Source organism: Ambystoma mexicanum, chromosome 1q, assembly GCF_040938575.1.
Source record: "Ambystoma mexicanum isolate Mex_15411 chromosome 1q, UKY_AmexF1_1, whole genome shotgun sequence".
NCBI classification, from domain to species: Eukaryota; Metazoa; Chordata; class Amphibia; order Caudata; family Ambystomatidae; genus Ambystoma; species Ambystoma mexicanum.
The window spans coordinates 911,253,010-911,279,325 of record NC_090922.1 but is presented as its reverse complement, the minus strand read 5'-3'; positions in this window follow the sequence as shown (position 1 = coordinate 911,279,325).

The following is a 26,316-nucleotide window of genomic DNA, read 5'->3' as shown; positions in this document are numbered from 1 at the left end:
GGCACATTTTGCTCTGCAACATGCATTGTTTTGTAGTAGATAATTGAACACAATGCTACCTGTATAAATCGAAGATAACTTGATGGCCACTCATTCATGTCAGGTTGGTTAATGCAGACACCACCATGCTGTGCCGCTCTTGACTGCTGTGTGCGCATATTGACTTCCTTCTTTGAAAAGGGTGCAAAGCACCTGTCTTCTGAAACCACATTATCAAGCTATGGGAAAGGTGCATCCTGGCACTGGGATAATCCAGCCTCATATATTCCTGCTACCTTTATACAACTCTAAGGGCCTGATTCACAAATCATTTTTCAATGGTGTTTTCCCATTGTAAAACACTTTCGTAATCAGGACCCATCATTACTTATCAACATAGGAAATTACATGTTTGGCTGTATTATAATACAAGCACATAACATTCATGTTTATAAAATGTGCATGTATTTCTTGGGAGTTGATTTCCAATAGAAATATTTACTGGAAAAGAACACTGTCACTAGGCCATGAACATCATTGTAAATTAATGAAAATTACACAACGGTTTTGTGTTTTCAAATGTTCTGAGGATTCGTATGAAAGTGCGAGTCTCTGTCCTTGGAAGAGTCATGGAGCTAGACCTGAAGCAGTGGAGAAACGTGTTTAAGGCAAACAGATATGCTCGGGCCTGAGCCTCAGCTGCATGAAAGCCTGGGCAAACTGATCATCCATCAAACTCACAAGTCCAACCCAATCACCTATATGAGATTTGACAGACACACAAGGTTCAGCATAAAGCCAAAGTCTTCAACTGAAATCTGGTGCAAGTTTGTATGGTGGGATAGGTTTGGCTGGACATTACAAATCACAGAACCTTTCTGAGAGATTCTCAAGGCATATCCGGTGGTCATATGAAAAGGTTGTACTCACTTCCTGGTTCTCCATAGGTTGTGTTTACATGTTAGAGGGAGGAACAGGGCTCATTCACATTAGGAGAGCAGTGGAGCTTGTGGCATGTTATTTTTCGGCTGTGCTTGTTTTGTGAAGATCCTAAAGGTTTTAAAATAGCATTGGATAGATTAATGAAAACTATGTGATTTCTCTCTTATGTAGCAGGGAATCATGAACATGTTGGTGGCTTTCATGTAGCAGGGAGGAAATAGGAAATTCTCCATTTGCTAGCTATCAATTTTTAGCAAAGTCTTAGAAATGACCATGTTACCGGCTAGAATGTAGCAAAGTGAACTATGAACATTTCTAATGCTTTCAATTCTCTCTTATCAGGAGGAACCTGGAAAAGACTCATGTGAGTAACTCACATCTAGCAGGGAGAAACACAGTCACTTGCAGTCAGTCACAAGAGATTTCTATCTCACTAATTAACCCACCACCACTTCTCTGTATGTGACTTGATCTGCCTGGTTTATAGTGATAGGTTTGAAACAAAAGTTTCGAAAACAAAAGCTGTGACATGCTATATTTAACTTGCAAAGTGCAATTCTTTCGAAACCGATCCGTCGACAATAGTCATGGACTGGTTTCAATTGAAATGCACTTTTACATGTTAAAAGTAGCATTTCAATGTTTTTTTTTTTACTTTGAGACGTTACATGGAGCTGTCCAGTGCTGTAATTTCAGCACTGGACAGCTCCATATAACGTTTCAAGGTTTTAGTGTATATTGTGGGGGTCTCCCCCACACCCTCCAAACCCGACGCCACCCTCCCACCCCCCCAACCCTAACACAAGCCCCAACCCCAACCCTAACTCATGTCGACAGCTCTTTCACTTTTTTTTCCAAAGAAAATGTCATTTGAAAGAATGGCATTTCGAAAGTTTGCCTTTTGACACTTTTACATTCAATAAAATGACTGGACACCATCTGGACACCACGTCTTCATCATCAGAGCTTTTGTGTTGACTTTGGCTAGTTGTTTTGTCATAGCATTCCTAAATGTAGTGGTAGTTCATCTCAATGAATATTATTTGTTCAACATGTGACATTACAAGTATGCTCCAGTGGTTGGATGCAATTGGCTTCATTATAAGTTGGGGTGTGTGGCAAAACTATGAGATTGGGGGTAAGGTGGAGGGAAAAGCTGGAGATAATTCTGCCACCTTCCTGCCCAAAATTGGCCAATTCAGCAGTATTACTGCCGGAGGTAGTACAGCCGAAATCTCTCATGTAGTCGTTTGGACTCCAATTAATGGGGACTAACACTACCTTCCACCACTTGTAACCCAGCTGTAATACCGCCAGACCAAGTGGTGGAAGTGGTAATACAGTTTGGTGGTGTCTCAGAGGCCCAATGTCTGTGCCAGTGGTAGAGACTCACTCAAAATATACACTGACAGTAAGACCATTTAGGGTATCTGTGGCTACTCTCACAACTGCTGATGGCCAGATGCACCACTTTATGATATAGTATTGCAGTGGATCATCAACACTATGCCTATGCGATGTATCAAATAGGCAATCACCAAACAAATGAGCTGCTGATTTGCTGCATGGGTTTGTGGAACCATCTGCATTGAGATTTCCCAATTGTCTGAAGAGGTTAGTGAACAGGTGCTCCATCTGAAATCTACTACCCTCAAAACTGTTCATATAAGATGGCTCATTTGGTGGTGGGAAAGTGAGGAACCTGCATTTTGATGGAAGATGCAATGTTCTTGGCCGGTGCCTCTGTCAGTGTATTGCATTGTATTCCTGCCTCTGTTTTTATGTAATTACATTTTTACCCACCACATCACTGTATCTTCGCATATAGTATACTTTAACTGTATTTTGTTCTGCTGTGTTGTCAAAGTGATCATCCACCATATGCAGCATTAAGTTAGCCATTTTGATCTTGAAATGTTCTTGAGACATGATGCCAGGGTGTGTTCAATGTTATCTTTCATTGAAGCTACGCACAGATCCACGTGCAAGTGGGCATTCACATTTCCCACCAGCCTTGCTGTATTTATCTTGCCAGCAAAATCACAGGCCCTAATCTCATTGCACACATTTAGTTCCAGCAGATACACGTGAGGAAGTACCTTACTGAGTGTAGCACTGCCACAGCACACATTTTCTGTGGCCTCCGCAAAAAGTTGTAGTGAACAAACAGATAACATAAAGAAGCTGCCACTGTCTTGACATAAAGAGAGACCCATCTAATACCTAGCTATGCCTGTTTCAATAATCAATGAAGTAATTGTATTTTTCGCATGGCCGCACAAACGTGTGCAGAGTAGAATTCCAGTGATCGTCTATTATGGTCTTCAAGTTGTGTTGTGGCAGCTTGTGGCACTCCTGCAATGTGTGCAGCACGTTGCTTGTACTGTAAACCCAGTTGAAATGTCATGTGATCTTCTTGGCCATAGTAATCATTTTCTTTACAGGAGGGCAGAAGCAGAAATACATATTCAAAGCATGACACACACATGGTATTTTCAAAGAGATGAAGAATATGATATGATATGTTATAATATGGAATTTATAACGCGCCTATTAACAAGTGTTTCAAGGCGCGACGAGGCAAGGCAGGGGAAAACAGTGGGAAGACAGACAGCAATCCTACTAGGCCAGGTGTCATTCAGATCACGCAAGTGCAAGGGTAGGGAAAAAGGGAAAAGTGCCTGGGGAAGGGAGAGGGGAGAGTGCAGTACATGGGATAGAAGAATAAATAAGAATAAATAAAAGCAGCCAAGTGGTGGCAAGTGCAAGGAAAGAGCTGACATAGGAGCTGGTAGGGGGACTGAAGGGATACAGAAACACAGTCCCTAGGTGCAGGGGGAGGGAGGCAGGGCAGGTGTGCAAAAGGTGGGGCCTGGCCCCAAGATCAGAAAGAGTGGCCAGGTAACCAGTGCAGTTTCAGCCAGGGATTTCAGCAGGGGAGAGAGGCAGAGAAAGCAGAAGCAAAGAGGAAGGTTTTGAGGTGTTTCCGGAACCGGAGATGGTTCTCCTCAAGTTTCAGGGAGGCAGGAAGGCTGTTCCAGAGAGAGAGATCGACCACCAACTCTTTGCTTGGAGAAGCGACTGACCCTGAGGGAGTTGGAGGCAGATGAGCAAAGAGCCCGAGAAAGAAGGTATTTGGGAAGAGAGAGTTGAAGGTATTGCGGCCCCAGACCCCAGAAGGCCTTGTGGACAATGCAGAGGGTTTTGAACTTAATCCTTGCAGCAACTGGGAGCCTCTGCAGAGCTTTTAGTCCTGGAGAGATATGATGCCTGGGCTTGAGGCCAAGAACAAGTCTCGTAGTCCTGTTTTGGATAAATTGCAGAGGGCGGAGAGTAGAGGCAGGCAGATTTAGATAGAGGCTGTTGCATTAGTCCAGCCTAGAGAGAACCATGGCTCTGGAGACAGTGAGCTTCTGGGGGAAGGAGTGAAAGGAAGAATACCTCTGGGGAGGTGCAGCTGGTAGTGTCTCTTCTTAGAGGCACCAGAGATTGGGGAGAGAAGGAGAGTATGGCATCGAAGATGACCCCAAGGTTTTTAGCCTTGCAGGTGGGAGCAGGAAGAGGGCCAAGAGAGGTCAGACAGAGAGCTGCAGGGAAGGAGGGAGTGGGTGTGCCGATGAGTAGAATCTCATTCTTACTGGCATTAAGGCAGAGGTCATTGACGGCACACTACTCCTGGATAGCAGACAGACAGTCAGAGATGAGGAAAGTAGAGGAGGAGGCCGAGGGTAGCCTGAAAATGAGCTGGGTATCATCCGCATATCACTGAAAATTGGGGCAGAGAGCAGCGATGCAGTAGGCAAGGAGTGCCAGGTATTGGTTGAACAGCCAAGGAGAGAGGTTAGATCCCTGGGGGACACCACAGGTACAGAAAAAGATACTGAGAGGAAGTACCCAAGTTGGACCGGGGAGGGTCGGTCGGAGAGGAAAGAAGTCAGTCACGCCAGAGCCTGTCCAGTGATACACAGGTTATCACGGAGACGATTCAGCACGATGCCATGGTTGACAGTGTCAAAGGCAGAAGAGAGATCCAGCAAGATGAGGACACACGGGGTGGTGGAGTCAAGGTTGGAGAGCAGGTCTTCACGGATGTTCAGGAGAGCAGTTTCTGTGCTTCTGGCAGCCCTGAAGCCAGACTGATGGTCATGAAGACAACCAACAGATTTGTTGTGGAGATTAAGATGGGAGATGGCCAGTTTCTCCAGGAGCTTGCCCGGAAGGGAGTGATGGAGACTGGGTGATCGTTAGCCAGGCAGGAGGGGTCAGCAGAGGGTTTCTTAAGAAGGGGGTGCACAAGGGAGTGCTTCAGGGGGGATGGGAAGACTCCAGTGGCGAAGGAGTGATTGCAGAAATCAGCCAGGGCGGGAGCCAGGGAGTCGATGTGGTCCTTGATAGTTTTGGAAGAACCGTCATGAACCTGTTTCGACGAGACTTTAATAGATCGGACTGGTTGAGAAACCTTGTCTGCAGAGAAAAGGGGAAAGGCAGAGAAGGAGTGAGGGGGGGTGGCTGTAGAAGGGCCAGAGAAAGAGCAGAGAATAGAGGGAGGGAGGTGATAGGAGGGGAGTGAGGACAGGATGTCCTGAGTTTTAGAAATGAAGTGAGAAGCCAGTGACGTGCAGAGGGCCTGTGAAGGGACAGGAGAGGTAGAGACTGTGGCAGGATTGGCCAGTTCCTTGCAGATTTTAAAGAGTTCAGCCGAGTTGTTAGATGCCACTGAGATGCGGGTTGGATATGGGCACTCTTCTTGGTGAGAATGGAGAGTCGGTATTGCCTTTGCAGCAGGCCAGTTTGTCAGAGGATGAGCATGAAGCACGCCATTTCCTCTCGGCCACCCTGCACTTGCGTTTTAGGGTGACGAGATCTGAGTCATACCAGGAGTTACGCTTTGTGCTTCAAGCAGATTCTCATGACAGGGGCAAGGATATCAAGAGTATCAGATATAGAAGAGTGGAGCATGGAGAGGGCTGTGTCAGGGTGGGAGTCAGCCAAAGTGGGATTAGGGGGTGAGAATGTGGCAGCGAAAGCCTCAACTGACATGCGCTTCATTGGTCGGATGACCGCGAAGGTGGGTGGCAGTGATGAAGGTGGCTTGGCCTGAGGGGTAGAGAGGGTGAGGTGGGAGGATAGGAGAAAGTGATCACTCCAGGAGAGAGGAGTGGAGAGAGGGACAGAGAGGGGAAGGTCAGAGGAGATCATAGCATCGAGTGTGTGCCATGCCGAATGAGTCGGGCCGGAGGGGAGAATGGTGAGTGAGAGAGGGACACATAGGTCACAAAAGTGTCCAGAAGGGGGACAGGAGGCATCCAGGTGGATGTTGAAGTCTCCAAGAAGGAGGAGTTGAGTGGTTGAGGCCAAGAGTGAGCAGGAGAGTTCAGCCCACTCGGAGAGGAAGGAAGAAATCTGACCAGGTGGCTGATAGATAGTAGCCACAGTAAGGGAATGGCTAGTAGAGAGAGGGAGCCGGCAGACAAGGCATTCAAAAGAGGATTAGGTCTGTGCAAGAGTGACAGAGGAAGGAATCCACTCAGGGAAGATAAGGGCAACACCCCCACCAGCGCGGTTGAGCCTGGGCACAGAGAAGATCTTGTAGCCATCAGGTAGGAGCATGTCAAACTTGGAGACAGAGCTGGCTGTGAACCATGTCTCAGTGAGACCGAGGACATTGAGGTCAAGTTCTTCAAGAAGCCGGCAGATATCAGAGGAATGTTTGACAGCAGAGCAAGAGTTAAGAATGGCAATGTGGAGAAGGTTGCCATTCTTGAAGGACTTCGGGGAGGGGTACAGATCAGACGTACGCCCTGTGGAGGTGTAGAAGGAGCCAGAGAGGGGGAAGAGAGGGAGGGGGAAATCAAGGTTGCCGAGGACAGGGGAGAGGGGACAGCAGCAGCAGAAAGGAAGTTGATGAGGTACGGGAAGCATCTATCAAAGAGGTGAAGGTTGGCCTGAGGGCCTTGGACCAAGACGGTGCCATTAGAGTAAACATTAATGATGGTTGGAGACCAGGATGTCCTTTTTAAACTTTTTCCTACCAGATTTAGTGAGGAGAGCAGGATAGTCAATGGAGAAGCAGTTAGAGAAGATAGGAGAGATAGAGAGCACCATAGAGTAGGTGGGGGAGGAGGGAGAGGGGAAGGCACAGGTGAGAGCAGGCGGATAAGATAGCGAACGGCAATCAAGTTGCGTAGTAGGACAGACTCTCAGGGATAAGAGCTCACAATGCTCAAACATAGAATCGGGGAGAAGCCACCTAAGTTTGAGAATCCGAAAAGGGGAGAAAAGGGCCTAGTTTTTCACAGCCCAAAAATGTTTTCGGTACAGGTACAGTTCGTATTAAACAACATGTGGAGAAGCCACCTAAGTTTGAAAATCCTAAAAGGGGAGAAAAGGGCCTAGTTTTTCACAGCTGAAAATGTTTTAAATACTGGTAGAGTGCTTATTAAACAACATGTGGAGAAGCCACCTAAGTTTGAGAATCCTAAAAGGGGAGAAAAAAGCCTAGTTTTTCACAGCGCAAAATATTTTTAATACGGGTGCAGTGCATATTAAACAACATGTGGAGAAGCCACCTAAGTTTGAGAATCCTAAAAGGGGAGAAAAGGGCCCAGTTTTTCACAGTGCAACATTTTTTAAATACTGGTACAGTGCTTATTAAACAACATGTGGAGAAGCCACCTAAGTTTGAGAATCCTAAAAGGGAAGACAAGGGCCTAGTTTTTCACAGCGCAACATTTTTTAAATACTGGTACAGTGCGTATTAAACAACACAGGGGATGTCACAGCCGCGTTTAGGAGTCTGAAGGAGGGGTAGGCAGGGAGGCTAGTGGGACTAATCAGTCAAGACTGACTGGCAACTGGCATCCCCTGAGGACACCTGCAGACACAATAGGAGCTGCAGCCATGGCAGCCGCCCTTTGCCTAAGTGGCCCTTTAGCCATGGGGGCTGCCGGGCAGGGGGCTGCTCAGGAGGGTCAGTTAAGACCAGATGTGCACCCAATGGGGGGGGTGGGCGGACAGGTAGGCGGGAGGGAGAGGGGACCAGGAAGTGGCTGCGGGGGGAGTGGGGAGGGGGGAAAACAACACGCTTGAAGCGCAAAAGCAGTAAAATTAATAAACAACAAAAAAACACACTCACAGGAGGCCCTGAGGACGGTGCTGGGGTCTAACCAGCAAACTGGACTGCCGGTGAACTGCCCTCACCCGCTCCGATCTCTAAAGAGGTGAGCGGGGAGAGCAGCCATCGGGTAGTCCAGAAGGGCACCAGATAGCACCAATCGGGGGGGGGGGTGGCTGGGCAGATAGGCGGGAGTGAGAGGGGGCCAGGAAGAGGCAGCAGGGGGAGGGAGGTGGGGGAAAAACAACGTGCTCAAAGCACAAAAGCAGTAAAATTAATAAACAACAAACAAACACACTCAAAGGAGGCCCCGAGGACCGTGCTGGGGTCTAACCAGCAAACTTGACTGCCGGCCAACTGCTCTCACCCATTCCGATCTCCAAAGACATACATTGATATGACAATGACATTGACAATGTATATGATATACATTGTCAGGAACAACAATGCCCAAATATAGTGGCCAGTGGCTCATCCCTTGGCCAGCACCTCCTCCACCTTCTTCCAAATTTCATATCATGTGCGACCTCTGCCTTCAAATCCTTGCATAAACAAAGTGTCCTGATGTGACTTGAAATGGTATGCTTCTACCAGGGATAACTTAGGTATTGCTACCCCTCCTTGCTAGTAAAGTATTGCTACCCCTCGCTGATGTGGCTTAAAAATATATGCTTCTTCCAGGGATTTCGTAGGTATTGCTACCCCTCCCTGCTAGTAAGGTCTCATAGTGTGCAGTCAAACCATGCAGCCAATGCTATCTCCACTGGTCTGCATGCACATAGTGACATGGACATTCCAGGGCATGGACTGATCTGATGTATGCCCCACACTGAAGTAATACATCATACAACTCTGGTAGAGGATTATTGGAAAGGTAACAATAAATGCTAATGTCCTAGTGGTAATTGACTTCAGTCATAAACCAATGGAAACTGGGAATTGTGAAAAATAATATAGCCGGAAACATATACGCAATTAGCACCAGGTTACCTTTGAGCCAGCACGCTCTGCCTCATGACCTATGTTTTCGTGCCTACACCAAATGGCTTCTGTCCTACTTATTTGACACAAAGTAGCAACACTGTGACAAGCACAGCTGGAGCACAATAATCCACGATAATAATGGCCCAGCAGATTATGCTGTGGGTTTTACAGGGAAATGGTTTCGGTGGGAGTTCATCCCTGTCTGGTGCATGGTTCTGAAACATCTGGGGTGGTTCTGAAGATGGTGCCAGGTTTCCCCCAGCACACAGTTTTACTGATGAGAGTGTCACTGGTGAAATATTGCCATTCATTGTCCTAGTTGAAAACAATCCAGACTTGTGATTTTCATGTTGGGCTGAGACATTTTCAATATGCTCGACTAAGCATGGCAAAGGCGAAAATAGCATAAGTGATTTGCTATCACATGCTGAAGGTTGGCTCTTTCAGATCTTGCAAGCTATGTTTTTTACAGCATGCTCATCTCTGCAATTGCACATTGCCTTCACCTCATCTTCCTCTCGGTGTCAGTGGTTTTTAGAATCATGCATTGCAAGCTGCACTCAGATGGATCATCATCTACATCTACCTTCATCATCATCATTATTCTAAGACTTAATGGATATCAGAGATCAGGAACCTCCCATATCCTGCTCCTCTACACTGTGTGTTGTTTCAAGGAAGGGGAGGTAGATCTGGCCTCGGCTCTTTGGTACCCTCCTCTCTCTCAAAGATGATGGCCCTAAGGTTCCTAACATGCCTGGTGCTAGGAAGAGCCATTGAGAAGCAAATAGACTTATTTTGAGAGGCTGATTTCCCCAGAACTGCTGACTCTTTCCCCAATAGCCCCAGTCTATGTCACCGCCTTTGGTTCTCTGAGCTGCTTGTAACCTATCTGCTGGTTGGTCATTCCTCTCCCTGCCCCTTGCCTAGGGCACTCTCAAACCTTGCCGTTCCGTCTTTCTAAGTGTTCCTTTCCAGCACTTCCTGATGTTGATGAAAGTGCACGTGAAAGCCAACTGGAGCACCAGAACATGGACATAGTCCAATGTTTTTCCTTCTTTTGCTTGGAATCTCTCAGGAGGAAATGCTCAATGTCCACATCAACCAGGGGACTGAAGAAGTAATTTTCCAGGCATACCTTTGCAGCCTATACGATCCATCAGTGGGAAACTTGAAGTACATGTCCAGTCCTTCCCCCTATCGTTTCCATTTTGGGCTTAACTGGACAGGATCTCCTTGATATCAAATTCTGCCATTGACACAATGTCCCCTTGCTGTCTAGGTCAGGTGGTTTCTCTGTGTGCTGCTCCTGCATCTCTTCCCATAAGCATCGTTCAATGCACTAAACGTGGCGACTTTTTTAGTTTTTGAGTAGGGGGATATGAGCACTCCTTATGGAGTCCCTCCCAATGTTTTTAATCATATTACAAGGGCACACATTTCAGGATCTTTGCTGTTTTTTACTATGCCGACTCCCTGTGTCACGACAGAAAATGTTATTTCATTCAACTTCACGCTTTCTGAGTTTCGCAGGGGAAATGTGTCATCAGCACTGCTGCCTCGTTCTTAAACGCAGAGGAAATGTGTCATCAGCACTGCTGCCTCGTTCTTAAACGCGCGGAAATGTGTCATCAGCAATGCTGCCTCGTTCTTAAACGCGCGGAAATGTGTTATCAGCACTGCTGCCTCGTTCTTAAACGCGCGGAAATGTGTTATCAGCACTGCTGCCTCGTTCTTAAACGCGCGGAAATGTGTCATCAGCACTGCTGCCTCGTTCTTAAACGCGCAGAAATGTGTTATCAGCACTGCTGCCTCGTTCTTAAACGCAGTGGAATTGTGTCATCAGCACTGCTGCCTCGTTCTTAAACGCAGTGGAAATGTGTCATCAGCACTGCTGCCTCGTTCTTAAACGCAGCGTAATGTGTCATCAGCACTGCTGCCTCGTTCTTAAACGTGTTGTGCCAGGAGTGGCAGTGAATCCAGTCCTGTCTTTCGTCACAAGTTGTACTTGTGCGGGTGCAGCACCGCACGTGATGGCTCTTGGTGAGGATGGGCGCACAGCAAGGAATACATACACACTAAGGGCCTGATTCATGGAATTTCTAGCGTAGTGTAAAGTGACTTTGCAGTGGTGCAAAGTCACTTTGCACTGCCAACAAACACCCCGTTTCAGAGCGTTGTAAAGTGTATTTTTGCAGTGCAAAGTCATTTTGCTCTGCAAAAGTACTCTTTGCACTGTGCATTAGGCCCACTTAGCGCAGTGCATAGAGTACTTTTGCAGTGCAAAGTGACTTTGCACTGCAACTTTGGAATGCTCTGTGAATCACGGTGTTTGTTGGCTGTGCAAAGTCACTTTGCACCAGTGCTAAAAATTCCATAAATCAGCTACGGAGACTGGGATGGTGTTGTGGTCTGAACATCCATGCATCAGTGCAGGTTGCATCATGTATTATCTTAACATGGTGACAATCCACATAGTCACCATGGACATACTGTGACACCACATGACATGTCACATGACATGTCACAACAACAGTTGTACAGCTTTTGTGTTTTTTCGCCTTGCACAATACTCACATTCTTACAGAATAAATATCAGCGATGAATGAGGTCCAACATACTGCAGAATGATTGACATTAAGATTAAACCCAAGCCTGATTCGTGGAATTTTAAGCACGGTGCAAAGTGATTTTGCACTGCCAACAGACACCTTGATATACAGAGCGGTGCAAACCTCATCTCTCCAAGTCCGTGCAATACTTACCATAAAGGCATTGCGCCTCCTTTTGATTGTATCACAGAAAGGCCCGTGTGTATGTACACCTAGGTGTGCTGGGAGGGGTGGATGCGGACATTACGCACCATCCCCAGCTCCATGTAGAGAAAAGGCACGTTCATCTCCACCAGTAAACGTCCTACTTGAATAAAAATGCATGTGAATGTGTCCATATGCCATGACGCAGTTTAATAAGGGCTGGGTTATAAACTCAAGCCATACTGACATCCAGAAAACATGCGACCAGCGAGGCTGGCACAATGCAAGGTTCCTTGAAAGACGGTTTGCTCAAAGTATTATGCTTCAATTGAATCAGCATAGCGGCTGGCACGTTTCTTCGATATCCTTTGCGAAGGTTTGTGGTTCAGACTAGGAGAACTCGTTGTGCTGGCGAATGATGATTTTCCAGTGTGAACTAACACATCAAATGTTATGCTTGCCAAAACTTCGACGATTTTATGTTAACCAAGAATCTTTAAGTGACATTTCGGGAAGAAAACGTACAAAGTTAGCATTGCATGATGGAAGAAACATGTACAAGTAATAACACCAGTCAATTCATCGAGATAGCTGTGCAGATGTCAGCAAAATACATTTTCCGATTTCCTTTGGGAAATTATTCTGTGAAGTCCCATTCAGACACCACATAATTGACATGCATGTGCCTTATTTGGCATTTACGTCTCCCTCTCTTACTATTCTTTGCAGTGGAACCACAGAAAGGATAACATGAAACTCAATAACAGGGCAGCCCTGCATCCGATGAAAAGACCAATGTTTAGTCTACTTCGCAAACATCGCATACCTGAGGCCTTCATTTAGTCATGTGATACCTGAATATACGTAACAACTGGGCAACATTACTTATAGCATGGAGCCTATCTTTTGATCCATCGGGTGTGTAACGTCTGTGGAAGAATATGATTGGACCCGGTCAATTCTAATTCAATAGGTTACAATCTACACAATTTAAATAACTATATTGACCCATTCCAAAATATAACTTTATATTGCACATTCAATTGGAAAAATATCCCAATCGAAATGTGACAGGTTCCAAAGAAAGGTTTCTCAGCACAAAATAATACAGTGACATAATTCAACATTTCCAACACATTTTCCTGTTACAAAAAAGAATACATACTATACTCAATGGTATATATGATGGCCCTCATAACAACACCGGCGCTAAACCATGGTGCTATTAGCATCATGGTTGGAGCCGGTCTTGTAACAGGTCCGCCATGGTTCAATGGGGAATTACCACCCCATTCCAAGGTTGGCGGGGCGGTAATTCCCCATTGAACCATGGCCCTTACCCATTCCCATTTTCGCTGTGTAGGGCTCTATGGGAATGCTATATACGGTACCGCAAATTGCAGTACCGTACTTAGCACCAAGGTCCCTTTGCGGGTCCCTACTTTAACGGCTGGTGTAGACCAGCCGTTAAGGTCGGGTCCCGCAAAGGGACCTCGTAATCAGGCGCTAATGGGTTAACGGTGCCGCAGCCTTTTACGGTGCCGTTAACTCATTAGTGCCAGAGTCGTAATGAGGCTCGATATATGATACATGAATACATCATAAAAAATTGCACATAACATAGGATGACACTTGTGTATCGTAAAAGGAAACTATGATATTGCATGTTGAAATAATGATATATACCGGACATTACTATATGTTATGTAATTAAAAGAAATATACCAGCAAGTGAAAGCATTCGTTTATATTATGATATGGCTAATATAGAAAATTATGTTCAGTAGTGAAATATTGTAAATATTAAAATCCTTACATGAAATTATAAAAAGGGCCTGCATGCTATATTGGAATGCACTTACTGACACATAAAAATAAAAACAAATATAATGTATATGAAGTTGCCTCGTACCACAGTATAAGGCTTTCGGAGTGCACTCCAGAAAACGAACCCACGTGGTGATTCCACACTGGACCCAAGAGTTACAAAAGACCAGCAGTCCTTCAAACCTCCAAAATATTCTTTTAATGAAATGCCATGGACAAAAGGGAAAGTGCGCGGACAACGACGCATTTCGCGGCAAAGCTAACCGCTTGATCACGTTAAGGGTGCTGAAACAGAAGAGGTACATTTAAACCTGTGTATACTCTATGGTGTACATGGATAGAGCGCCCTACACAATGATAGCCATTTGCTTGCACGAAATCCGCCATGTTTTAGTGTGTTTTAAACCCCAGTGGGTTACATAAAAAACATTAAATTGCATAGAATACATATGTTAGGCATATCCAATTGGCTGGCAATGTGTCACTTTTCTCAACACGTAAACCATACATATTAAACTTTAAAATGTCCTCCAATTGCACATATTACACTTTTTTGTAATGCTGCGTGTAACGTGTTTGTTTATAGATCTGAAACACGTATGTTTCCAATGTCAAGAATACGCAAACAAGGGGCCACTAAGACATGGTTACTTAGCAATTAATATTCCTGCAATTCGAAAACGAATTACCGAAAGCTATGTTTCAATATAACTTGTATCATATGTTGAAATTTCCATAAATCAGATTATTTGTAGTCTACGCTTTCTAGTTAAAGTGCAAGTGCCTTTAGGCTGCTTCTGCAATAAAACTTAATCCAACCTATCACTAATAAAGTGCTAGTGCATCACGGGCTACTTTTTACATATACCACATGTAAAGATGTATAAAGTGCAAGTGCCTATGTGCAAAATCGTAATAGTTAACCCCAATGGGTAGTGTGCAAATAGCAATATAGCAGCATAAGAATCCTATACAAATGTATATAACATGCTTAGTGCATTCATAGCCTTAGTGTTGGATCAACAAATTATATCCACACTACCATGTGGATAATGATACAATAAAATACAAGACTGCGACAATGGATAAAACCCAAATTGGAAAAACACTCCAAAAAATAATGATATACTGATTTTATGTGCATTAAAGGAGGGGGACAAGTTTAAAATCACTAGAATATGATATAACCATAGGATTAACTAGAGTTCTAAAATAACACAGCAATAAAATTGCTCATCCTTCATAAGAAATAAGAAAGAAAATGTTTAAAATTAGATAGCTAGAGGTAAAAGGAATCAAAAATTCATTCAATTACTATCATTAAAATATTGAATTGATAGACCCTAAAACCTACAGGCTAATGTGAGAAATAACGGTGGTGTGAACAAAAAATATAGCATAAAAAACCTGTGTGCAATTTAAATAAATAACATAAAGTAATCCCATAAATATCTGTCTGACTGATGGAACTACAAATTATGTTAAACGTGTCCCAGAGAGTTTCAAAGAAATGCAAAGAATCGACACGGGAGGGTCTCAAAGTAAACACTCAAGACTAAGTACAATGTCTCCTCATCTTAAAGCAAGATAAAAAATACACAATACATAATACAAATGCAGATAGTTGGTTTAGGTCCCAAGAAAGGTATAGAGTTCCTCATCCAGGTTATGTCCCTTGGGTTTCTTAGTTTCTAAGTCCAAAATGTATTTTGTCTTAGTTTGTCTAAGGAGCAATTCTCGGTTTCCTCCTCTTGGTGCCTTTGGAATAACATGTATCCCAAAGTAGGCGAAGCCTTGAAGGTTGCCTCCATGTGTTTCCTGAAAGTGGAGAGCCATCGGGTACGTAGGATCAATATTCTTGATGGCTCTTATGTGTTGCAGTATCCTCAGTTTTAATTTGCCAATAGTACTACCTACGTACCATTTGTCGCAAGGACAAGTGAGCACGTACACAACATACTCAGTTTCACAAGTGATATGAGATTTGAAGATCATGTTTTTGTGTAATATTGGATGGAGGTAGACTTTGGTATTCTTGGCAAATTTGCACGCCTTACATTTCATACACTTCTGGAAGCCGTCTGGTATTGCTCTGAGCCAACTTTGGCCTGTTGAGGCAATTTTGGGACTCATATAACTAGATACAAGGTTATCCCGGAATGAGGCAGAGCGTCTAAAGGTGATGTTGATGTTGCTACCCAGAATGCTTCGCAAATGTTCATCTTGTTTCAATATATGCCAATGTGTATGCATTATACGATGTATGTTGTTGGAAGCTTTACTATACATTAAAATTAATCTGGTGTCTCTTGTTTCCAAACTAGTAACTGTTGGGACTTTGAACATCAGCAAGATAGAGCGATCTTTCTCTCGCACCTTGTTGTACGCTCTTTCCAGCACTTCTTAGGATAGCCCCTTTGTAGGAACTTTAGGGCCATAATTCCACATTCTTTGTCGAAGGTTTCAAGTTGGGAACAGTTACGTCTTATGCGAATAAATTCGCCGTAAGGTATGCTCCACTTCAGTGCTGTGGGGTGGTGGCTTATGGCATGAAGTGGTACGTTTGAGCTAGTGGGTTTGCGGTACAGTTCTGTTACTAGTTCACCTTCTGCCACAATAACAAGAATATCTAAGTAGACGATAGCAGTCTTGCTATGGGACTCGGTGAACTGTAGATCAAATTCATTAATATTAAGTATTTTGACAAACTCCAACCATTCAATAGTAGACCCATCCCAGATGATAAACAGGTCATCTATGTAACGTAACCAAAGTACAACCTTATCTGTCTTTTCAGCATTAATGGATGTCCAAACTTTAAACTTCTCCCACCAGCCCATAGTAAGATTGGCATACGAAGGAGCAACCGTAGTTCCCATAGCTGTACCTTGCAACTGGGTGTAGAAGTTCTTATTAAACAAAAAGCTGTTATTTGTCAAGCATAGGTTGATCATTTCCAGAATCATCTTGCCATGTTCTAAATAGTTGAGTGAGCTGGTTTTTAGAAAGTAATCACATGATTTAAGGCCATCTGTATGCTTGATGGATGTGTATAAAGAAACCACATCAAGTGTGGCTAGTATGTATGACTTTTCCCAAGGTATCCCATCAATTTTGTTGAGGAAGTCTTTAGTATCGCGTAGGTATGACAGTAAAGTGGTGACAAATTGAATTAGGGTTTCATCCACTAATTTTGATATGTTTTCAAGTAGTGCACCACATAGCATAACTATTGGCCTTCCTGGTGGTTTAGTTTTATTCTTATGCACCTTGGGTAGGAAATAAATAGTAGGCATCACCGGAAATTGCGGATTTATGTATTTACACATGTCCTCATTAAGCAAGCCTTTCTCTTTCCATTTGGTGAGCAGATCAAAAAGTTTATTGTTCATCTCTGCTGTAGGATCTGTGGCCAATAGCTTGTAGCAGTCAAAGTCCTTAAATTGTCTATTGGCCTCGCAAATGTAATCTTGCCGATTCATAATGACTATGTTAGTGCCCTTGTCTGAGGGTTTAATAACACAGTCATCCATTCTGCTTAGATTAGACAAGATCTCCTGCTCATGACGAGTGAGATTATCTTTCATATTCATTTAATTTTACCTGAATTTTTTCAGGTCACTTATAACCAGATCTTGAAAAGCCTCAACATGCCCTCCTGGGTTGAACATCGGATTGAAGCGTGATTGTAATTTAAGTTTACTTTTGCTGGGCCAAACAGTTTGTATATTCATTAGTTCATTATGTATATATATATATTCAGTGAAAAAACTTTGTTAAATGGACGTTATGGTTAAGTTGCGCTACTAAAAACCTATGAAATTCAGTGAAAAAACTTTGTTAAAGGGACGCTATGGTTCCAAGTAAAACCGAAAAACCCTTGAAATTCGCCAGTTATGGTAAGCTAAGCAACCATAACTCGTGCCACCACCGTGCACTGCTAAGCCTAACACCCAGGACCTCAAAGATGACATCACAAATGGCATTGATGACATCACTGATAACATCACATGTGCATTTACCTTTCATGAAAAGTCTGTACAAGGGATTCTTAGTGTAATGTTAATAAAAAAAGTGTCAAAGATTATTGGAATAAATATCAAGTGCTAATCAGTGCATTAAGCTATGCATTGATATAAATAGCATTCCATTATTAACTTCAATCCAGTATACTAAGGTACTCATGTAGAAACATAGGCATTGTGTGCAGCATACATGATGAAGGTGCAATATTCATAAGCTTGCCATGTTGAATAGTGAAATGATAACTGTTTTCATATTAGAGTTTTGCGTACAGTGAAACTTGTGATAAGTAGGTAATAAAACCCACTCACTACATAATTGCATTATTATAGAAAAATCACAAAGAGACAACACCACATACAAATATGAATATATACAAGGGAATTGAAGTAAGAAAAAAAACAGCAATAGTAGCAGAAAGTGTTCATAACCTAACTGATTACCTTTATGCAGAGAAATGATTGCTCTGTTTCAAAGCTGTTGCTTACCCTGTCTATATATATCACATGATGTGTCTGGACCCTAAGGAAAATAGTGTGAGTACAACATATAAAAATATGAGCATATACAGGGAAAGTACAGTAATAAAAAAACATCAAAACTATCAGAAAGTGCTGATAACTCTACTGATAATTTTAATGCACAAAAAGGATTGCTGTCTTTCAAGGTTGTGTCTTCCCCTATGTATATGTTTCATATGATATGACTGGACCATAAGGGAATTATTGTAAGAACATACTTGAAGGATAAGTCTACAAATATAGTACATTTACAATTTTTAGTTCCTGACTGTTACTGAAGAAAATCATGTGGCCTAGATATGTCAGGAAAGGAAAAAAGGGGGTGTCAGGCATGTGATGTCATCAGTGATGTCATCAATGACATTTGTGATGTCATCTTTGATGTCCTGAATGTTAGGCTTAGCAGTGCACGGTGGTGGCGCGAGTTATGGTTGCTTAGCTTACTATAACTGGTGAATTTCAAGGGTTTTTCGGTTTTACTTGGAACCATAACATCCCTTTAACAAAGTGTTTTCACTGAATTTCATAGGTTTTTAGTAGCGCAAACTAACCATAACGTCCCTTTAACAAAGTTTTTTCACTGAATTTCATAGGTTTTTAGTAGCGCAACTTAACCATAACATCCCTTTAACAAAGTTTTTTCACGGAATTTCATAGGTTTTTAGTAGCACAACTTAACAATAATAACTTTGACTTTATGTACATGTAATATGGAACATAATGAACCCCTTCTACTGAATTTGATGTCCGCGTACTTTTTTGATGTCCGTGGACATGTTCGGACAACAGTACCACTACCTAAAAACTATGGGAGGGTATGTTTAATTGTTATATCACAACATAGTAACATTTGAAAAATTCACAAAGCAGCACACATACATATTATATGTAGTAATACATAAGAAATGTAACCCATATATGTAACACACTAACCATTCATTTAAATGCAATGGGCCTCATTACATGGTAGGCGGTAACCATGGCGCTATTAGCGCCATGGTTGCCGCCGGTATTTTACCGTGTCCGCCTTGGTGGATGGCGGAATTACCGCCCTACTCCAAGGTGAGCGGGGGCGGTAATTCCCCATTCACCAAGGCACTTCCCCATTCCCATTTTTGCCCCCATAGGGCATAATGGGAATGGGGAAGGAGCTAATTACGGTACCGCAAATTGCGGTACCGTAATTAGCACCAAGGTCACTTTGCGGGTCCCGTCCTTAACGCCTGGAAAAACCAGGCGTTAAGGGAGGACCCGCAAAGTGACCTTGTAGTAAGGCGGTAAGGGTTTACCGGTACCGGTGCCCTTACCGGTACCGGTAAACCCTTACCGCCTACCGTGTAATGAGGCCCAATATGTTCTAAAATGGAATATACCCAAAAAAGATAAATTGGCTACCAACAAAATTACCTCACAGACACTCCACAACTAAGAGCAAGACCAGACCTACAGAGTACTCAAAACATATTTTACCTGAAATAGTAGGTGTACTTCATTTTACTCATATATTTATAAACTTTCTGAATTAAATAAAAAAATATATATTGGCCCTCATTACAACACCGGTGCTAAACCATGGCGCTATTAGCACCATGGTTGTTCCGGTGTTGTAACGGGTCCGCCATGGTTCAATGGGGAATTACCACCCCATTCCAAGGTTGGCGGGGCGGTAATTCCCCATTGAACCATGGCCCTTCCCCATTCCCATTTTCGCCCCATAGGGCTCTATGGGAATGGGGAAGGCGCTAAGTACGGTACCGCAAATTGCGGTACCGTACTTAGCACCAAGGTCCCTTTGCAGGTCCCTACTTTAACGGCTGGTGTAGACCAGCCGTTAAGGTCGGTTCCCACAAAGGGACCTCGTAGTAAGGTGCTAAGTGTTTAACGGCGCCGCAGCCTTTTACGGCGCCGTTAAACACTTAGCGCCAGGGTCGTAATGAGGCCCATTATCTTTTTTTTTCTCACAGAAATGTCTAGTACTCTGGAATGGCTAGAGGAGCATTTCTCACATGAGGAAATGTCAGAAGATAGTGAAACTAATGGTACACACTTTACAATATAAACCATTTAATTATTATTATTTTATATACATTTAACATATATATTTTTTTTGTACAGAGCATACCACAACTGTTACGGATAACACTCTTGACAGCATAAAAGAAAAAATTGATATATTGTTCACCAATTTTAATAATTTGAAAGCTTTTGTTGAGGAGCATTTTAAAACAAAAACCTCATACCATTGTCTCACATGTACTTGTCCTCCCTCACCATATCCCAGTCAATTATCCCCAAACCCTCTCCATAACCCAAAACGTTTTGATGAGACTTCCATCCCTTCTTCACCTGATACCAATCATGTTGAAACCCCTAATTCTCCTGTTTTTGTTTCCGTTTCTGCCTCACCTTCTCTGTCATGAATTGTTAATATATGTTAAATAAAGTTACATTTTTATATTGTGTTGTAATTAGTTTCCGTTTAAAAAAAAAAAAAAATTTAGGTGTCCGCGGACAGCGCGGTTGTTCTGAAATGTTCATAAATAAATGAAAATGCAGGTGTCCTGAAGAACATTATACCTGTCCGTACTGTTCGCTAACAAAATGAAACTGTTCTAGAACACACGCAGTGTCCTGAAATGTTCGTAAATAAACGAAAATGGAGGTGTCCTGAGGACGCAATGTCTGTCCGTATTGTTCGCAAGGAAGTTAAACTGTTCTAAGAACAAACGGTTGTCCGTAACTGTTCGTTTGACGTTTGATGCACTTTTAATTATTTCAGGACCTGAACAGTGTCCGTAGAACATCAACGCACATGCGCAAACCAATGTCTGTGCATTTGGTGTCCTGCGGACAGCCGCTTCCTTCGCGAACATGTTCGCGAAGCGATCATGTGACCACGCCCATGCTAATCGCGTGTTCTGAATGCGGACACTGTTCGTGTCCTCGAACAATTTCAAGTAATCCACAATATTTGTCAATAAAAACTCACCATAGCATACTAATCCTGAGTTTCTACATACTTTTTGAATGTTTTTGAACCTTTTTTTGTGTTCGATCTGTCCGCGGAGAGCGCGCATGTCCGCGAACCGCATACATGCACCCCTATAAAAGACCACACCCTAGAGCTTATTGTCATTGTGTTTCTGGCTATTCTTCAGAGCACAGCTATTTTTCCTGCAACTTGTAGAGTACAACATCATCGAGATGGCATCCATGGCTGCACTACTGCCACCTGGTGCTGCACCTGCTTCAGCACCACCCCCACCCCCTCCACCACCACCACCTCCCCAAGGGCATGAAGAGGGGAAAAGGAGTGAGGATGCAGAGGAGGAAGAAGAGGATGAGGAGAATGAGGTAGAGGAAAACCCTACTACCCGCACTAGGCGTGAGTCTTGGGTGTGGCGGTTATTTACCATTCATGGGAATGTTCCTAAGGCTCGTGCGAACCGTGTTACCTGCAATGAGTGCAAAATGATACTCAGTCGCGGGAGGCATGATTCGTACAGCTTTGGGACCACTACCATGAAGTGACACCTAAGGTCATTTCACTCTGGGACCATTCGCAAGGTTGTACCTTGCGAGGAGCGTAGTAGGTTGATTTCCTCTACTTTATCCTCTGTTTCTGATCCTGTCAGCACAAGGAACACCTCTGTGGGACAGCGTCTTCCTCAAGCTGCCTCACAGGCCATACATAATGCTGATTACCCTTACCTTTTGAGGGTCACAGTTGTGTGTATGTACTGCGACCCAGTACTCTGCAGGGGGGAGTGGCTTTGTAGTGCTTTTGAGACTATCAGAGCAAGAGAAGACCTGGTCACTACCCAAATAAAACCCACTCTACATCTTCCTCTCTCAGCTTGCCCTTTCTTATCCCTGTGGTTGGTGTCCCTCCCTTTACCCTCCTTTCCCCTCCTCTCCTAGTGTGTCATGTATAAAAAAACAAAAAAAATATAAAATAACCAAAATCAAAAAACGAAGGCTCTTTTCAGAGCCACCTTTCACAGTTAAAAAATAGAAGTGAAAATAAATGAAGCAGGGCCCTTTGTATTTTTTAGAAGTCTGTGGACAGTCCGCGGACATCTAAAATTTTGGGGTGCTACCCTATCAAAACCATGTTACGCTCACCTAGCTCCCACAGAGGCATCAATCTGAACTAGACAGCTGCGGTCTCCACCAATGTGACGCGTAGGGCCGAGATGACGGACTGGACTGGCCCACCTAGCTTCGTTTGCTTGGCCCATAGGAATATTCTTCTGTAAATGGAGAAAGGGAATTAACCACCCGTGGAGTTGAGCGTAAATTCCCCCACCCCGCTGTTCTCCCCACAGATCACCTTTGATGTCCCGTCTTATAGTCTCACCTGATGGTTTGAAAAGATGAGCTCTCCATCCTGCATTGAGCGCAAGGGCGTGTTGTTAACCAGTTGCTTCACTGGCTCGAAGGAATTGGTGAGTTCCAGAACAATATTGACTCCGAAAAGTCTGTAGTTCGTAAGAGTTCACATGTCTGACTTTCACTCTTGTCCGATTCCTTGCAGTTTGCAGCTTGACCCCAGAGTTCCTCGTGGTAGCTGGCGAAGTTCAGGTAAGGATTTGGCTTATCCTACACAGTTCAATAAAATAAGGCCAGAATGTAACCTGTGGCTTGCTCCCTTATTCAGGTGTGGAGAGAAAATATGAAGTTTGGGGAATAATGCCTCTGGTGGTAAAATTAGGTAAGTCTATTGTGGTGAGAAGAGTTCCCCTTGTTTGTCCCTTCATTTCACCTGGTTGTCCTTTTTTCCCCTTAGGGATCCAGGGTACGGCGAGGATGCAATGGAGACTGCGCCGACCAGTGAAGAGGAATAGTACCCCCGGCGGTAATCAGGTAAGTCTATGGGGGTAGTTACTATTGCCTCTGTTTATTCCCTTGGCTCACCTTTGCTGTTCTTGTGTTCCCCTTAGGTGCCAGAGTGCGGCGTCAACGTGCAGAAGGATGCAGTGGATCGTGAGGATGCTGCGAAGGCCGGTAAGTTCAGCGCGGCGCTGCAGCAGGCGAGGCGGCGCACGTAAAATGCTTCTTTCTTCCAGCTCGAAGGCGCAGTGGATCCAGAATTCAGGTAAGGATCGAAGGTTTTGCTCTTATTCTAACCTCTTCTCCTTCTGTTCCTCCCTGTTTTCTAGGAGCTGCAGACTCGAGGCAGAAGACTGGATGCAGGCTTGCAGACACAGTGAGCATTACGCTGCTGGATGTAGCATAACGCGAAGCATGTGCTGATCTTCGGGCGTGGTTTAAATAGCCTCCAAAGTAGTCCCAGGTAAGTATTCCTCCCCAGCCCCACCCGAGTAAAAAATAGTCCCTAGGCAATATAGTCCCTTCCAAGCCTCATTTGGCTTTGAGCTCTGCAGCATGGTCTGCATCAGGTAAGCTTTCAGCATGGTCTGCATCAGGTAAGTTCTACTCTATGAGCCTGGCGCCTGTGGCGCCAGGACTGACTCTCCATATGAGCCTGGCACCATAGGCGCCAGGACCGCACCCAAACAGCCCCTAGAAGGGGTTTTTGGGCTTGCTCAAAATAACTTGATGCCCGCTTCCGGGGTTGCTGGACCTGGTCTGTTTCCCCGGGGGTAGGCATCATGACAACCATTGCAATTTTCTCTGGGAGGAAGTGGTGGCTCTGAAAAGAGCCTTTGGGAGGTGTTTATGTTTCAAAAATTATAAATACTCAACACCTACTTCAAAATGGATGCTGTCATTCTAAAAAAGGTTGCAATGCATTTTGTATGTTTCTTAGAAAAATCTGATTGCCAGCATAAGTTAGATGTACTCCATCTCTGTGAAAAATGTATGTACTACGAAAGATAATATTTTCATTGTGAAAAGAGGACATGCCAAAATCTCTTAGAAAGGCACAAACGGCCTTATTGACATTGCGCCTTGCTTTCTGCATTTGTGGACCAAATGAAGAAGCACGAAGCCACATTTGTCTCTGCGCAATCCGTGAAAAAATTACTTTAGAATTTGGAAACATGTCCATGACCTTCCCAAGTCCTTCTTTCATTGCAAATTGCAAAGAAATTCCAGACACATGTCCTAAACTGTTCCCTCCACAATGAATTATAATTATATCTGGATGTTGTTCTGTCTCCAAAGTAGCACAGAGAGGTAATAAGTGCAACCACTTCATTCCACATACTCCATGCCAGTGTACTTCCACATGTGAGAATCCAAGATCTACAGCTACTCCACAGGTTTCTGCATGCACCTTCAACCAATGTATCCACAAGTCTCCCAAAATCCAAACAATCTGTCTTCTGAAACACACAGCCATAGCTGTCTGTTCTTCTCTCAGCAAAAAGAGTATCTGAGAAACTATCTCCTGGCACAACACACTGACTAAACTTTCCTGACCAATCCCTTTCAGTGCTCATTCTCATTTGCTTGACTTCTGAACCCAAACATCCCCGGATGTAACACCTGATGTCCGCGAACTACCGTCATGTCCGCGGACATATCGTAACATGAACAGCCCTTCTACCATTTCCAGTTCACTCTCTGTGCCATTCCCTCATTGGATGTAGCTAAGAAGTCACATGACCATCCACCAATCACATTCAAGACCTCTACATCTAACTGCATCATCATAGATCAGCACTGCAAATGTACTGTGAATCTCTCTCAGTACAAGTGTCATATCATTGGCAAGCACCATCTACAAGAAATACTGTACACGTCTCCAAGATTTCTACTTACAGCTCCATGCATATCCATATGCATGAACACAAGCTACAGGTATGCATATTTTCTATACAGTACATGAACACATTTTCTAACTGACTTTTAGCTTGTATAATCTGTAAAATGAATCTACACTCTTTTTTTCAATCTCCTAAAATGAACTGTCACTTACAAATCTTTATACTATTTAATTTCTTTATACACACACACACTCAAATCATGTTAAACTAACATTTTTTAAATGAAATATATAGGGCCTCATTACACGGATGGTGGTGAACCATGGCGCTATTAGCGCCATGGTTCATGCCGGTAAAATACTGGCACCGCCTTGGTGGAAAGGGAAATTACCGCCCTATTACAAGGTTGGCGGGGCGGTAATTCCCCCTTCCACCATTGCCCTTCCCCATTCCCATTTTTGCCCCATAGGGCTCTATGGGAATGGGGAAGGCGCTAATTACGGTACCGCAAATTGCGGTACCGTAATTAGCTCCCTGGTCCCTTTGCGGGTTGGTTTTTAACGCCTGCAAAAAGCAGGCGTTAAATTCCCCAACCCGCAAAGGGACCTCGTAGTAAGGCGGTAAGTATTTGCGGTACCGGTAAAATACCGGTACTGGTAAACCCTTACCGCCATCTGTGTATTGAGGCCCATAGACTACATATAGTCAAACAAAATTGCATGCACACTCTATGTTCAAATCTCAAACAATAATACTTGTACAATTACATATATTTTTTAATTTCTTTATTTATTTGATTACTTACATTTATATAGGACAAGCAGCCCATGACATTGAGGCACTATTACTTGGAAGAGCTTAGTTACAGGAATAATGGTATTCAGTGGTACATTATGAATTTCACAAGACATAGTAAAGATATTTTGTTTGCTACCGTTAGTCATTGCAATACAATTTGTTCATTAAGAACATATCATATGTATTCAACTGGTGCGACGTATCTTATGTAAATAAGATAGTTTTAATGGTTTTGAGGAAGGCGCTGAGGATTTCAATTAAGAAAATAATGTCTAAATTAAAAACAGTGCTATATACAAACAAAATTACTAATTTGTTTCTTTTACAATTGCAGTGAAGACCATTTTCCTGAAAAGAAGCAACCGAATTTGAAGTACAAAGAACAACTAAGAAGTAACCTGCTCATTTTAGAAAAAAAGTAAGTTATATATCACCATAATATTTGTATTATTACTCAAACACACTGTAAGGTTAATTCATGCTATTTCTGTGCCTAAAAATAGAGATTTTGCACCATTCTGTCCAAAAATCCCCATGTCTCAAACAGTGATTTACAGCCAAAATGGCCCGCAAATTCCTATTTTTCGACACACAAATTACCCAATTCAACCGCTAGAATTTAGACCCTAGGTAAAATAGTCCCTTCCAAGCCTCATTTGGCTTGGAGCTCTGCAGCATGGTCTGCATCAGGTAGG